General features: G+C 41.7%; 1 long non-coding RNA gene across 2 annotated transcripts in view; it reads right to left on the bottom strand.

The window, feature by feature from the left end:
- LOC105719680 (uncharacterized) overlaps positions 1-9159 on the bottom strand; it is a 60214-nt gene extending 51055 nt beyond the window's left edge. For both annotated transcript variants that reach the window (XR_010345599.1, XR_010345598.1), the window contains exons 1-2: positions 9076-9159; positions 7788-7967 (exon numbers count right to left, since the gene is read on the bottom strand). This is a non-coding gene — a long non-coding RNA (uncharacterized LOC105719680). The remainder of the gene's footprint in view (positions 1-7787; positions 7968-9075) is intronic.
- Between the last annotated feature and the right edge of the window lie 3160 nt (positions 9160-12319).

Below are 12319 nucleotides of genomic sequence, written 5' to 3'. Positions count from 1 at the left end.
GAATATTGGACCAGCCTACATTCCTAGAAGAACGCTACTTGGTCACAGTGTGTAATTGTTTTGTATATACCTGAATTCTCTCTGCCAATATTTTGTTCAGTACTTCTGTGTCCATATTCATGAGGGGTATTGGGCTGCAGTCTTCTCTGTCTGTCTCTGTCTTTTTGTTGTTGTTGCTGTTCTGTCCTGTCTGGTTTGGGTAATGTTATATAAATAAGCTAAAGTTGGCTTTTATTTACTGTATTCCAGGTCATTTATTTTTTCACTGTAGGCTATTAGCTCAAAAGCCCACTGGCTTTTCAAACTGAAAATTTTATACATTCAATTATTTTATTTTGTTTTGTTTTGTGTTAGAGACAGGTCTCTGTTACCCAGGCTTGCATACAGTGGCACAACCATAGTTCACTGCAACCTCGAACCCATGGGCTCAAGTGATCCTCCCACCTCAGCCTCCCAAGTAGCTGGGACTACAGGAGCACCCAACCATGTCTGGCTAATTTTCTAATTTGTATTTTTGTAAAGACGGGATCTTGCTATGTTACCAAAGCTGGTCTCAAATTCCTGGTTTCAAGCATTCCTCCCACTTCAGGCTCCCAAAGTGCTGGGATTACAAACATGAGCCACCACACCTGGCCCAATTATTTTAAAAATCACCCAAATAAGCAAAGGTTTGGTCATTTAGGGCCTGCTTTCTTTGCATATCCCATGAAACCTTATCTGCATCTGCTGTCCATTTATCAGACAGAGGCTTACGGTTATGAGATCCCAAGCCACTGATGCCCTTTAGAGTTCTCTGAACCAGAGACGCCCACCATGCTGCTGAGTGGCATCACCTAGACACAGAAGCCCTCTCTCCCATTCCCCTTCCTCTGGGAGCTCCCTGGCCTTTTTCCCCTTCTGGATAGTGGCCTGCTCACCATAAGTCTCTGCACAGTCTCATGCTATGAGTTACCACCTCTTATGGTCAGATCTTTTTTCTTTTTCTTTTTCTTTTTCTTGAAATGGAGTCTCACTCTGTCACCCAGGCTGGAGTGCAGTGACACAATCTCAGCTTACTGCAACCTTCGCCTCCCAGGTTCAAGTGATTCTCGTGCCTCAGTCTCCCAAGTAGCTGGGATTACAGGTGCCCGCCGCCATGCCCGGCTAATTTTTGTATTGTTAGTAGAGACAGGGTTTTGCCATGTTGGCCAGGCTGGTCTTGAACTCCTAGCCTTAAGTGATCTGCCTGCCTTGGCCTCCCAAAGTGCTGGGATTACAGGCATAAGCCAATGTGCCCAGCCCAGATCATTTTTCTTGATTAGCCCTATAATTCTTCAAATCCTTTAAATGCCCTACATGTAGCACTAGCTTCATAAAATGAAATGAAAAGTATTCTATTTTCTAGACAATATCATGTAGAATTGATGTTAATTTTTCTTTTAAGTATTTGGTAGAATTATCCAGTAAAACTCTATCTGGGCCTGGAGATTTTTTTGGGGGGGATCTTTTAATTAAAAATTACATTTTCTTAGTAGTTATAAAATATTCAAATTATCTATTTCATACTAGGTGTGATGTGGTAGTTTCTGTTTTTCAAGAAGTTGGTCTATTTGATCTAAATTTTCAATTCTATATGTATAGAATTATTTTAAGAATTCCTTTATCTTTTTAATGTTTGCAGTGTCAGTAACAATAGCCCTTGTTTCATTCTTAATATTGGGAATTTGGCCTTCTCTTATTTCGTTTTGTTTTGTTTTGGAGTCTTGCTTAGGGGGTTGTTTATTTTATCCACATTTTTAAAGAAACAGCTTTTTGTTTTACTAATTTTTCTTCATTGTTTTTCTGTCTTGAATTTTATTGATTTCTGTTTTTAATCTTTATTATTTCCTTCCTCTGGCTTGGGTTAATTTTGCTCTCCTTTTCTAGATTTGTTGGGTAGGAGCTTGATTTGAGGCTTTTCCTCTTTTCTTTCTTTCTTTTTTTTTTTTTTTTTTCCTTGAAACAGATTTTCACTCTTATCACCCAAGCTCGAAGTACAATGGCGCAATCTTGGCTCACTGCAACCTCTACCTCCCAGGTTCAAGTGATTCTCTTGCCTCAGCCTCCCTAGTAGCTGGGATTACAGGCATGCGCCACCACACCCGGCTAATTTTTTGTATTTTTAGTAGAGCTGGGGTTTCACCATGTTGCCCAGGCTGGTCTCAAACTCTGTACCTCAGGTGATCCATCGGCCTCACCCTCCCAGAGTGCTGGGATTACAGGCATGAAACTCCACACCTGACCAGCTTTTCCTCTTTTGGAATGGATGTATTTAGTGTTCTAGATTTCCTTCTTGGCTCTGTTTTAGCTGTGTCCCACAAATTTTGATAGGCTACCATTTTATTTTCGTTCAGTTCAACGTATTTTTAATTCCCCTTGAGACTTCCTCTTTGACTCACAGATTACTTAGAAGTATGTTGTTTATTTTTCAAGTGTTTGTAGTTGTACTCATCATCTTTCTTTCATTGATTTCTAATTTGATTCTACTGGCCAGAGAACACACTCTGTGTTTTTAATTATTTAAAATTTTCTGAAGCTTGTCTCATGGCCCAGGATGTAATCTATCTTGGTGTGTGTCCCATGGGTACTTGAAAAGAATGTGCATTCTGCTATTGTTAGGTGGAGTACTCTATAAAGTTTAATTAGATCCTGTTGGCTGATGATGTTATTAAGCCTTCTTACAATCTTGATTTTCTGTCTACTTGTTCTAAGCAATTACTGAGAGAGAGGTGTAGAAATCTCCAGCTATAATTGTAGATTTGTCTGTTTCTCTTTTCAGTTTGTATTAGGCTGTTTTTACATTGCTATAAGGAGCATCTGAGACTGGGTAATTTGCAGAGAAAAGAGGTTTAATTGGCTCATCGTTCTTAAGGCTGCACAGGAAGTGTGGTGCCAGCATCTGCCTCTGATGCGGGCTTCAGGAGGCTTACAGTCATGGTAGAAGGCCAAGAGGGAGCAGGCATATCACGTGGTGAGAGAGGGAACAAGAGAGATGGGGAGGAAGGTGCCACACACTTTTAAACACCAGATCTTGCATAAGCTCAGAACAAAAACTCACTCATCACTAAGGGGATGCTGCTAAACTATTCGTGAGGAATCCTCCCCCATGATCAAACACCTCCCACCAGGTCCCACCTCCAACAATGGGGATTAAATATGAACATGAGATTGTAAGGAACAAACATTCAAACCATAGCACAGTTCTATTAGTTTCGGCTTCATATATTTTCGCAGCTCAGTTGAGGATTGCTCAACACACTGAGGATTGCTGTGTGTTATTAGAGGATTAAGTCTTTTATTATATAATATCCTTTTATGTCCCTAGTAATTTTCTTTGCTCTAAAGTCTACTTTATCTCATATTAATATAGCCATTCTGCCGTCATTTGATTAATTTTTTTGATACTTCTTATTTCATCCTTTTACTTTCCACCTACCTGTGTCATTGTATTTGAAGAGAGATTCTTGTATATTATAGCATATATAGTTGGGTCGTGTTTATTTATTTATTTATTTATTTATGAGACTGAGTCTCACTCTGTCACCCAGGCTGGAGTGCAGTTGCGCAATCTCAGTTTACTGCAACCTCTGCCTCCCGGGTTCAACCGATTCTCCTGCCTCAGCCTCCCTAGTGGCTGAGACTAGAAGCATGCACCATCACGCCTGGCTAATTTTTTTATTTTTAGTAGAGACCATGTTGGCAAGGCTGATCTCAAACTCCTGACATCAAGCGATCTGCCCACCTAGACCTCCCAAAGTGCTGGGATTATTCACCGCACTCAGCTGAAACTTTACCTCCTTTTATGCCCCTTACTTTTCCTACTTCTAATATAATTGTCTTAAATTTTTCCTATACATTCATTTAGAACTACATCAAACGTGTTATAATTTCTGCTTCAACCATCAAACACAATTTAGGAAAGGAAAGTCTACTATACTTACCCTTATTTTTGATTACCATGTGTTTTCTTCTTCCCAGATATTTCAAGATTATTTCTTTTATCATTTTCTTTCTTTTTTGAGAACTCCTTTTGCCTATTTAAAACATGTCTGCTGATGACACAGTTTTAGTTTTCCTTTGATTGAGGATGCCTTGACTTCTCCTTGTTTCCTGAAGAATATTTTCACTGTGTATAGGATTCTTGGTTGGTAGTTCTTTACTTTCAGCACTTGAAAAATGTTGTGCCACTTCCTTCCAGCATCCATGGCTTCTGATGAAAAATCCACTGTCATTAAGATTGATTTCTTTTTTGTTGTTTTTGAGACAGACTCTTGCTCTGTCACTCAGACAGGAGTGCAGTGGTATGATCTTGGCTCACTGCAACCTCTGCCTCCCGGTTTCAAGTGATTCTCCTGCCTCAGCCTCCCAAGTAGCTGGGATTACAGGTGTGTGCCACCATGCCCAGCTAATTTTTGTATTTTTAGTAGAGGTGGGGTTTCACCTTGTTGTTCAGGCTTGTCTTGAACCCCAGACCTCATGATCTGCCCACCTTGGCCTCCCAAAGTGCTAGGATTACAGGCATGAGCACCATGCCCAGCCATTACAATTAATTTCTTTCCCTCTGTAAGCAAGACTTTTTCATTTCTTGCTGCTTTCAAGATATTTTTCTTCATCTTCAGTTTTTAGAAATTTGATTATGAAGTATGTTGGCCTGGAGTTTTTGTTGCTGTTGTTTTATTCTGTTTGGGGTTTACTCATCTTCTTGAATCTGTAGCTTATGTCTTCTGCCAGACTTGGAAAGTTTTCACCATTATTTCTTCCAATACTTTTCAGCCTTGGCCTCTTTCTTTTCTTCTTCCAGGAATTCAGTGAAACAAATATTAGCCTTTTTGTTATAGTCCCATAAGTCCTTGCAATTCTGTTCATTTTTCTATTTTCTCTCTGTTCAGATTGAGTAATGTCTATCATTCCATCTTCAAGTTCACTGATTGGTTTCTCTGTGCCTTCTATTTTGCGGATGAGCCCATTCATTGAGTTTATAATTTCTGTTATTGTATTTTTCACCTATAAAGTTTTAATTTGGTTCTACTTTATATCTTCCACTTCTTTGCTGAGGCTTTCTATTTCTTTGCTGAGTTTTTTTGTTGCTTATTTGTTTGCTTCAAGCTCATTATTAATTGCTCATTGAGGCATTTTTACAATGGCTACTTTAAAATCTTTGAAAGATCATTCTAACATCTCTGTCATCTTGGTGTTAGCATCTATTGATTGTTTTTTTTTTTTTCCATTCAATTTGAGTTCTTGATGGTTTTTGGATCACTCATAATGTATGATTTTTTTATTTAAACTTAGAATTTGGGGGTAATGAGACTTTGGATCTTATCAATACCTTCTGTTTCTGGTGGCTTTCTATGACATTATTCTGGCAAGGCAAGGATGAGTGCTGCTTCATTACTGCTAAATGGAGGTAGAAATCCAGATCTCTCAGTTGGCTCTGTTGATATCTGATGGGGGAAGGGGTGCTTATTATTATTGCTAGGTGGGGGTGAGAGATCCAGCCTTCCACTAGGCCTGCACGGATACCTCCCTGGCTGGTAGAGGTAGGGGTGCCTGGTTATTACACCACATGTGGCTGCTGAGGCCACAAGGTGCAGAGTGACCTTGTTACTGCTAGGCAATGGTGAAAATCCTGACCCTCCACTAGGCTCCTCTGCCACCACTCCAATGGAAAGGCCTCTGTGGGTGCTCATTATAGTGAGTTATGGGGTAGAAGTCCAGGCCCCTCACATGGTCTCCATTGATTCCATAAAGTGGGGTTGCAGGACAAGGTGGGGTCATTACCTCCTGTTAAGGATGAAATTCTTGGCCCTCTCTCATAACACCCCAGCAGTAGGTTCTATATATGCATTTTATGTTTACAGTCTACATTACAGCCTCATGAGATGGGACATCTAGTCTCCCACTCAACATTTAGTAGCATTTGCAGGGGTGAGGGCTAGAGTCGAAAGGAAAACCCAGGGAAGTCACCACCGTGCTGTTCCCTGGGTCTCAATGTCCTTACCCGGTCCGTCTCTTCCTCTCTTCATCTCTTGGGTTTCTTATGTTTGTTTTTATATAATTTTCAGGGTTTTTAGTGGGAAAACTAGGGAGAAATATGTCTATTCCATCTTCCCAGAAGCAGATGTCCCTAGTTGGCCATCTTGAAAAACAGACAAAACCTACACTCTCGGACAATGCAGAGAGAACGATCCAAGGTTACTGAGCACTTGAGCTGACTCTTCTGGGTGTTATTCTCAGTAACTCTGGGGGCCAGGAATCTCCTGCAGCCATTTATTCAGCTTGATGTTTTTTAATTAATTAATTAATTAATTAATTTGAGATGGAGTCTTGCTCTGTTGCCCAGGCTAGGCATGATCTTGGCTCACTGCAACCTCCGCCTCCCGGGTTCAAGCGATTCTCCTGCCTCAGCCTCCTGAGTAGCTGAGATTACAGGTGCACGCCACCACACCTGGCTAATTTTTGTATTTTTAGTAGAGACGGGGTTTCACCATGTTGGCCAGGCTGGTCTCGAACTCCTGACCTTAAGTGATCCACCTGCCTTGGCCTCCCAAAGTGCTGGGATTACAGGTGTGAGCCACCACGCCTGGCTGCTTGATGTTTTTTCAATTAACTATTTAAAGCAAGGGATAATTACTAGCTTCCAGACAGAGGAAGATCTGAAGTGTTGCCCTTATTTTGTACAGTGTGGGTCACCCATGTCTCAAGCAGGGGCTTTGCCTACATGATTTTGGTTGGCAAGTTTTATGTCTTCACTAACTGTTCCCAGAATCTAAACTCATCTGTATTGCTGACAGTCAAATTCACATCCCCCCGCTGGGATTTGTAGTTCCTACTTTTCTTACGTGATGGGAAATGTATAATTAGCTTTAATTTTGACAATATTTTAGTCACGTCCTCAAACTTTGTCCACACAGGTATTTGGAGACTGTCTACCAGGTTTGCCAGGACATTCTGCAGGTAGAACTGAGTTTTGGTTCCCAACAATGGCTAAGTGGTAAGAGAAGAAGTCAGAGTTTTAAGGAGATCTCAGCCAGTAAGGGGTCGGCAATTGAAAGACTTAACCTCCTCATTCCAATCACATGTGCATTCAGGCTCATTGTTAGAAAGACAAAGAAAAGAAAGGGAAAAGATTACTTGATACAGAATATTCATTCTAAAGATGGAGGACTTTATCATTTGGGATCCCACTCAGCTGCAAGTGACAGAAAGATCACAGTGACAGTGGCTTAAATAGGATAGCAACTCATTTATCTCTTACATAAAAATCTGAAAGGGCAGTTCAGAACTGATATGGAAGCTCTGGATTCATCAGAGGCCCAGACCCCTTCCAAATTTCTTGCTGTAGCCTCCCAAGTACCAAGGACCACAGGCATGTGTCACCATGCTCAGCTAATGTTTCTTTTTTTTCTTTTTTTTCAGTAGAGATGGGATTTTACCATGTGCCCAGGCTGGTTTCAAACTCCTGAGCTCAGGTGATCCACCCATCTTAGCCTCCCAAAGTGCTGGGATTACAGGGGTGAGCCACTGCACCTGGCCCCTGTTTTTAAATTTTTAAATTTTTTCGTAGTGATAGGCTCTCACTCTGTTGCCCAGGATGGTTTTGAATTCCTGGCCTGAAGCAATCCTCCCACTTTGGCCTCCCAAAATGCTGAAATTACAGGCATAAGCCACTGTTCTTGGCCTGGGGCAAATAATTTCTGTCACAGAGATTAACAGTAATAAAAATTTATAATGTGGTCTATGGATGACCACCCCAATCCCTGATTTACCCTCACATACTGCCATTCAAAAGGATGCTGAGGATTTTTCCATTTGATGACTATATCTGTCTGTAACAGTAGAGCCCATAAAGAAGGCTCTTCTCTAGCAGCTCCAAGTGTGTGATCAGAATCACCGGCAGGCTTAGGGTTCGGTTCAGGCTCCATCAATGATTAACTTTGCCATGGAGTCTGTGGGATAAATATAGAATAAATATCATGGCAAAGAGATCACAGTTCCAGGAAAATAGCAGGTCCTCAGCAGGGGAAATAGAAATGTTAAAGCCAATCACAGGCAATTTGCCAGGGAGCCAGATCTAAACTGTAGGAATCACCAGTCTCCCTGAAGTTAGCAGAGATTTGAGTGACTAATCCACCCTTCTCATCATTTCCCTCCAAAATTGGAAAAATAAATCGACCAATACAGGAAAATTTAAAGTCTGGGTTGTGGTCAGGCACAGTAGCTCATGCCTATAATCCCAACACTTTGGGAGGTCGAGGCAGGCTGATCGCTTGAGGTCAGGAGTTTGAGACTAGCCTGACCAACATAGTGAAATCCTATCTCTACTAAAAATCCAAAAAGTTACCCAGGCAGAGTGGTACACGTCTGTAATCCCAGCTACTCAGGAGGCCGAGGCATGAGAATCACTTGAACCTGGGAGGTGGAGGTTGCAGTGAGCCAGGATTGCACCACTGCACTCCAGCCTGGGTGACAGAACAAGACTCTGTCACAAAAAGAAAAAAATCTGGCTGGGTGCGGTGGCTTATGCCTGTAATCCCAGCACTTTGGGAGGCCGAGGTGGGTGGATCACAAGGTCAAGAGATCGAGACCATCCTGGTCAACATGGTGAAACCCCGTCTCTACTAAACATACAAAAAATTAGCTGGGCATGGTGGCGCATGCCCGTAGTCCCAGCTACTCAGGGAGCTGAGGCAGGAGAATTGCCTGAACCCAGGAGGCGGAGGTTGCGGTGAGCCGAGATCGTGCCATTGCACTCCAGCCTGGGTAACAAGAGCGAAACTCCGTCTCAAAAAAAAAGTCTGGGTCAGTTGTAAGCATATAATGTGATAACCCACCTGAAAAAACAACATTAAAAGGGTCAGAAATTTCGAGTACCTACTTCCCATGGCACCGGGGACTAAGAACTAAGTAGCTGTCTCTGAAGTTTTACCAAAATTAAAAAATGTCTGCTGAGACTTCTCTGCTTTAAAATAAAAGTTTATTCCAGCCTGGGAAATATAGCAAGACCCCATGTCTAAAAAGATTTTTTTTGAATTAGCCAGCTGTGGTGGCACATACCTGTAAAGCCAGCTACTCCAGAGGCTGAGCCGGAGGGTCTCTTGAGCCCAGGAGTTTGAGGTTGCAGTGAGCTATGATTATACCACTGAACCTTAGCCTGGGCCAAAGAGCAAGATCCTGTCACAAAATAAAGTAAAGGTTTACCAATTCACAACCTTTCACTTCTCTAGGAGACTCAGCAATCTCCTTCTGCTCAGGAACACAGCTAAAAACAAAACTGAACCACACATGTCTATGAGAAAATAAAATACAGGTATACCTCATTTTATTGCATTCCACTGTATTGCACTTCTCCCGAGTAGCTGGGATTACAGGCGCATGCCATGTCACCCAGCTCATTTTTTTTTCATGTTTTGTAGAGACAGGATTTCACCATGTTGACCAGACTGGTCTTGAACTCCTGACTGCAGGTGATCTGCCAACCTCAGCCTCCCAGCCTGCTTTGAGCAAGTCTATCAGTGCCATCTTTCCAACAGCTAGTGCTGACTTTATCTCTGTGTCACATTTTGGCAATTCTCATATTTCAGATTTTCTTATTATCATAATCCGTTATGGTGGTTTGTGATCAGTGATCTTTGATGTTACTATTGTATTAGGTTGGTGCAAAAGTAATTGTGGGTTTTGTTATTAAAAAATAATAGCAAGCTGGGTGCAGTGGCTCACGCCTGTAATCCCAGCACTTTGAGAGGCTGAGGCAGGTGGATCACCTGAGGTCAGGAGTTTGAGACCAGCCTGACCAACATGGAGAAACCCCGTCTCTACTAAAAATATAAAATTAGCCGGGTATGATGGCGCATGCCTGTAATCCCAGCTACTCAGGAGGCTGAGGCAGGAGAATCGCTTGAACCCAGGAGGCAGAGGTTGTGGTGAGCTGAGATCGTGCCATTGTACTCCAGCCTCGGCAACAAGAGTGAAACTCCATCTCAAAAAAAAAAAAGTAATAGCAAGAACTGCAATTATTTTTGCACCAACCTAAATAATGTTTTGGGGCACTACCAACTGTGCCCGTGTAAGATGAAAAACTTAGTAACATGTGTGTTCTGACTGCTCCACTGACCTGCCATTCCCCACTCTGTCCCTTCACTTAGGCTCCCTACCCCCTGAGACAAAACAATATTGAGATTAGGTCAATTAATAATCTTGCAATGTCCTGTAAGTGTTGAAGTAAAAGGAAGAGTTGCATGTCTTTCATTTTAAATCGAAAGCTAGAAATAATTAGGCTTAGTGAAAAAGGCACATTGAAAGCTGAGATAGGATGAAAGCTGAGTCTCTTACACCAAACAGCTGACCAAGTTGTGAATGCAAAGGAAAAGTTCTGGAAGGAAATTAAAAGTACTACTCCAGTGAACACGTGAGTGATAAGAAAGCTAAACAGACTTATTGCTGATATGGAGAAAGTTATAGTGGTCTGAATAGAAGATCAAATCCAGGCCGGGTACAGTGGCTCACACTTATAATCCCAGCACTTTGGGAGGCCAATTTGGGTGGATCACTTGAGGTCGAGAGTTTGAAACCAGTCTGATCAACATGGAGAAACCCCATCTCTACTAAAAATACAAAATTAGCCGGGCGTGGTGGCACATCCCTGAATCCCAGCTATTTGGGAAGCTGAGGCAGGAGAATCACTTGAACCTTGGAGGTAGAAGCTGCAGTGAGCCAAGATAGCACTACTGCACTCCAGCCTGGGTGATAGAATGAAACTGTCTAAAAAAAAAAAAAGATCAGATTCACCAAAACACTCCCTTAAGCCAAAACCTAACCCAGAGCAAGGCCTTAACTCACTTCAATTCTATGAAGGCTGAGAGGTGAGTAATCTGCAGAGAAATGTTTGAAGCTAACAGAAGTTGGTGCAAAAGTAATTGTAGGTTTTGCTATTAAAAGTAATAGCAAGCCAGGCATGATGGCTCACGCCTGTACAGAGTAAAACAGCAAGTGCTGATGGAGAAGCTGCAGCAAATTATCCGGAAGATCTAGCTAAGATCATTAATGAAGATGGTTACACTGAACAACAGATTTTCAATGCAGGCAAAACAGCCTTCTATTTATTAGAAGAAGATGCAAACCAGGACTTTCCTAGCTAGAGAAGAGTAGTCAATGCCTGGCTTCAAAGTGTCAAAGGACAGGCTGACTCTCTTATTAAGGGATAATGCCACTGGTGACTTTAATTTGAAGCCAGTGCTCATTGACTGTTCTAAAAATCCCAGGGCCCCTAAGAATTATGCTAAATCTCTCTGCATATTCTCTATAAATGGAACAACAAAGCCTGGATGATGGCATGTCATTTACAGCATGGTTTTTTGAATATTTTAAGCCCACTATTGAGACGTACTGTTCAGAAAAAAAATATATTCTGTTCAAAATATTCCTGCTCAAGAGCTCTGAGGAAGATGTACAAGAAAATTAATGTTGTCTCCATGCCTGCTAACATAACATCCCTTCTGGAGTCCATAGGTCAAAGAGTAATTTTGACTTTCACGTCTTATTATTTAAGAAATACATTTCATAAGGCTATAGTTGCGCTAGAGTGATTCTTCTGATGGCTCTGGGAAAGTAAATTGAAAACCCTCTGGAAAGAATTCACCATTCTAGATGCAATTAAGAATGTTTCTGATTCATGAGAGGAGATCAAATATCGATATTAACAGGAGTTTGGCAGAAGTTGGCTCCAACTCTCAGAGATGACTTTGAAGGGTTCAAGACGTCAGTAGAGGAAGTAACTGCAGATGAGGTGGAAATAGCAAGACTAGAATTAGAAGTAGAGCCTGAAGATGTGACTGAATTGCTGCAATCTCATGATCAAATTTGAACGGATGAGGAGTTGCTTCTCATGGATGAGCAAAGAAAGTAGTTTCTTGAGATGGAAGGTACTCCTGGTGAAGATGCTGTGAACATCGTTGAAATAGCAACAAAGGATTTAGAATATTCCACAGTCTAAGTTGATAAAGCACCGGCACAGTTTGAGAGGATTGCTTCCTTTTTTTTTTCTTTTTCTTTTTTGGCTGTTCCTTACAGAGCAGGGCTAACTCCAGGCAGTGTGCCCAGAGTCAGCTGACTCCAATTTTGAAAGAAGTTCTACCGTGGTAAAATGCTATCAGACAGCATCACGTGCTACAAAGAAATCCTTTGTGAAAGGAAGAGTCAATCAATGTGGCAGACTTCACTGTTGTCTTATTTTAAGGAATTGCCACAGCCACCCCAATCTTCAGCACCACTGCCCTAATCAGTCAGTAGCCATCAACATCGG

The sequence above is a fragment of the Aotus nancymaae genome, unplaced genomic scaffold (genome assembly GCF_030222135.1).
Source record: "Aotus nancymaae isolate 86718 unplaced genomic scaffold, 86718_ANA_hifiasm-v0.15.2.pri h1tg000036l, whole genome shotgun sequence".
NCBI lineage: Eukaryota > Metazoa > Chordata > Mammalia > Primates > Aotidae > Aotus > Aotus nancymaae.
The sequence above is the reverse complement of the archived record's forward strand: the minus strand, read 5'-3'. Positions and strand labels throughout refer to the sequence as shown.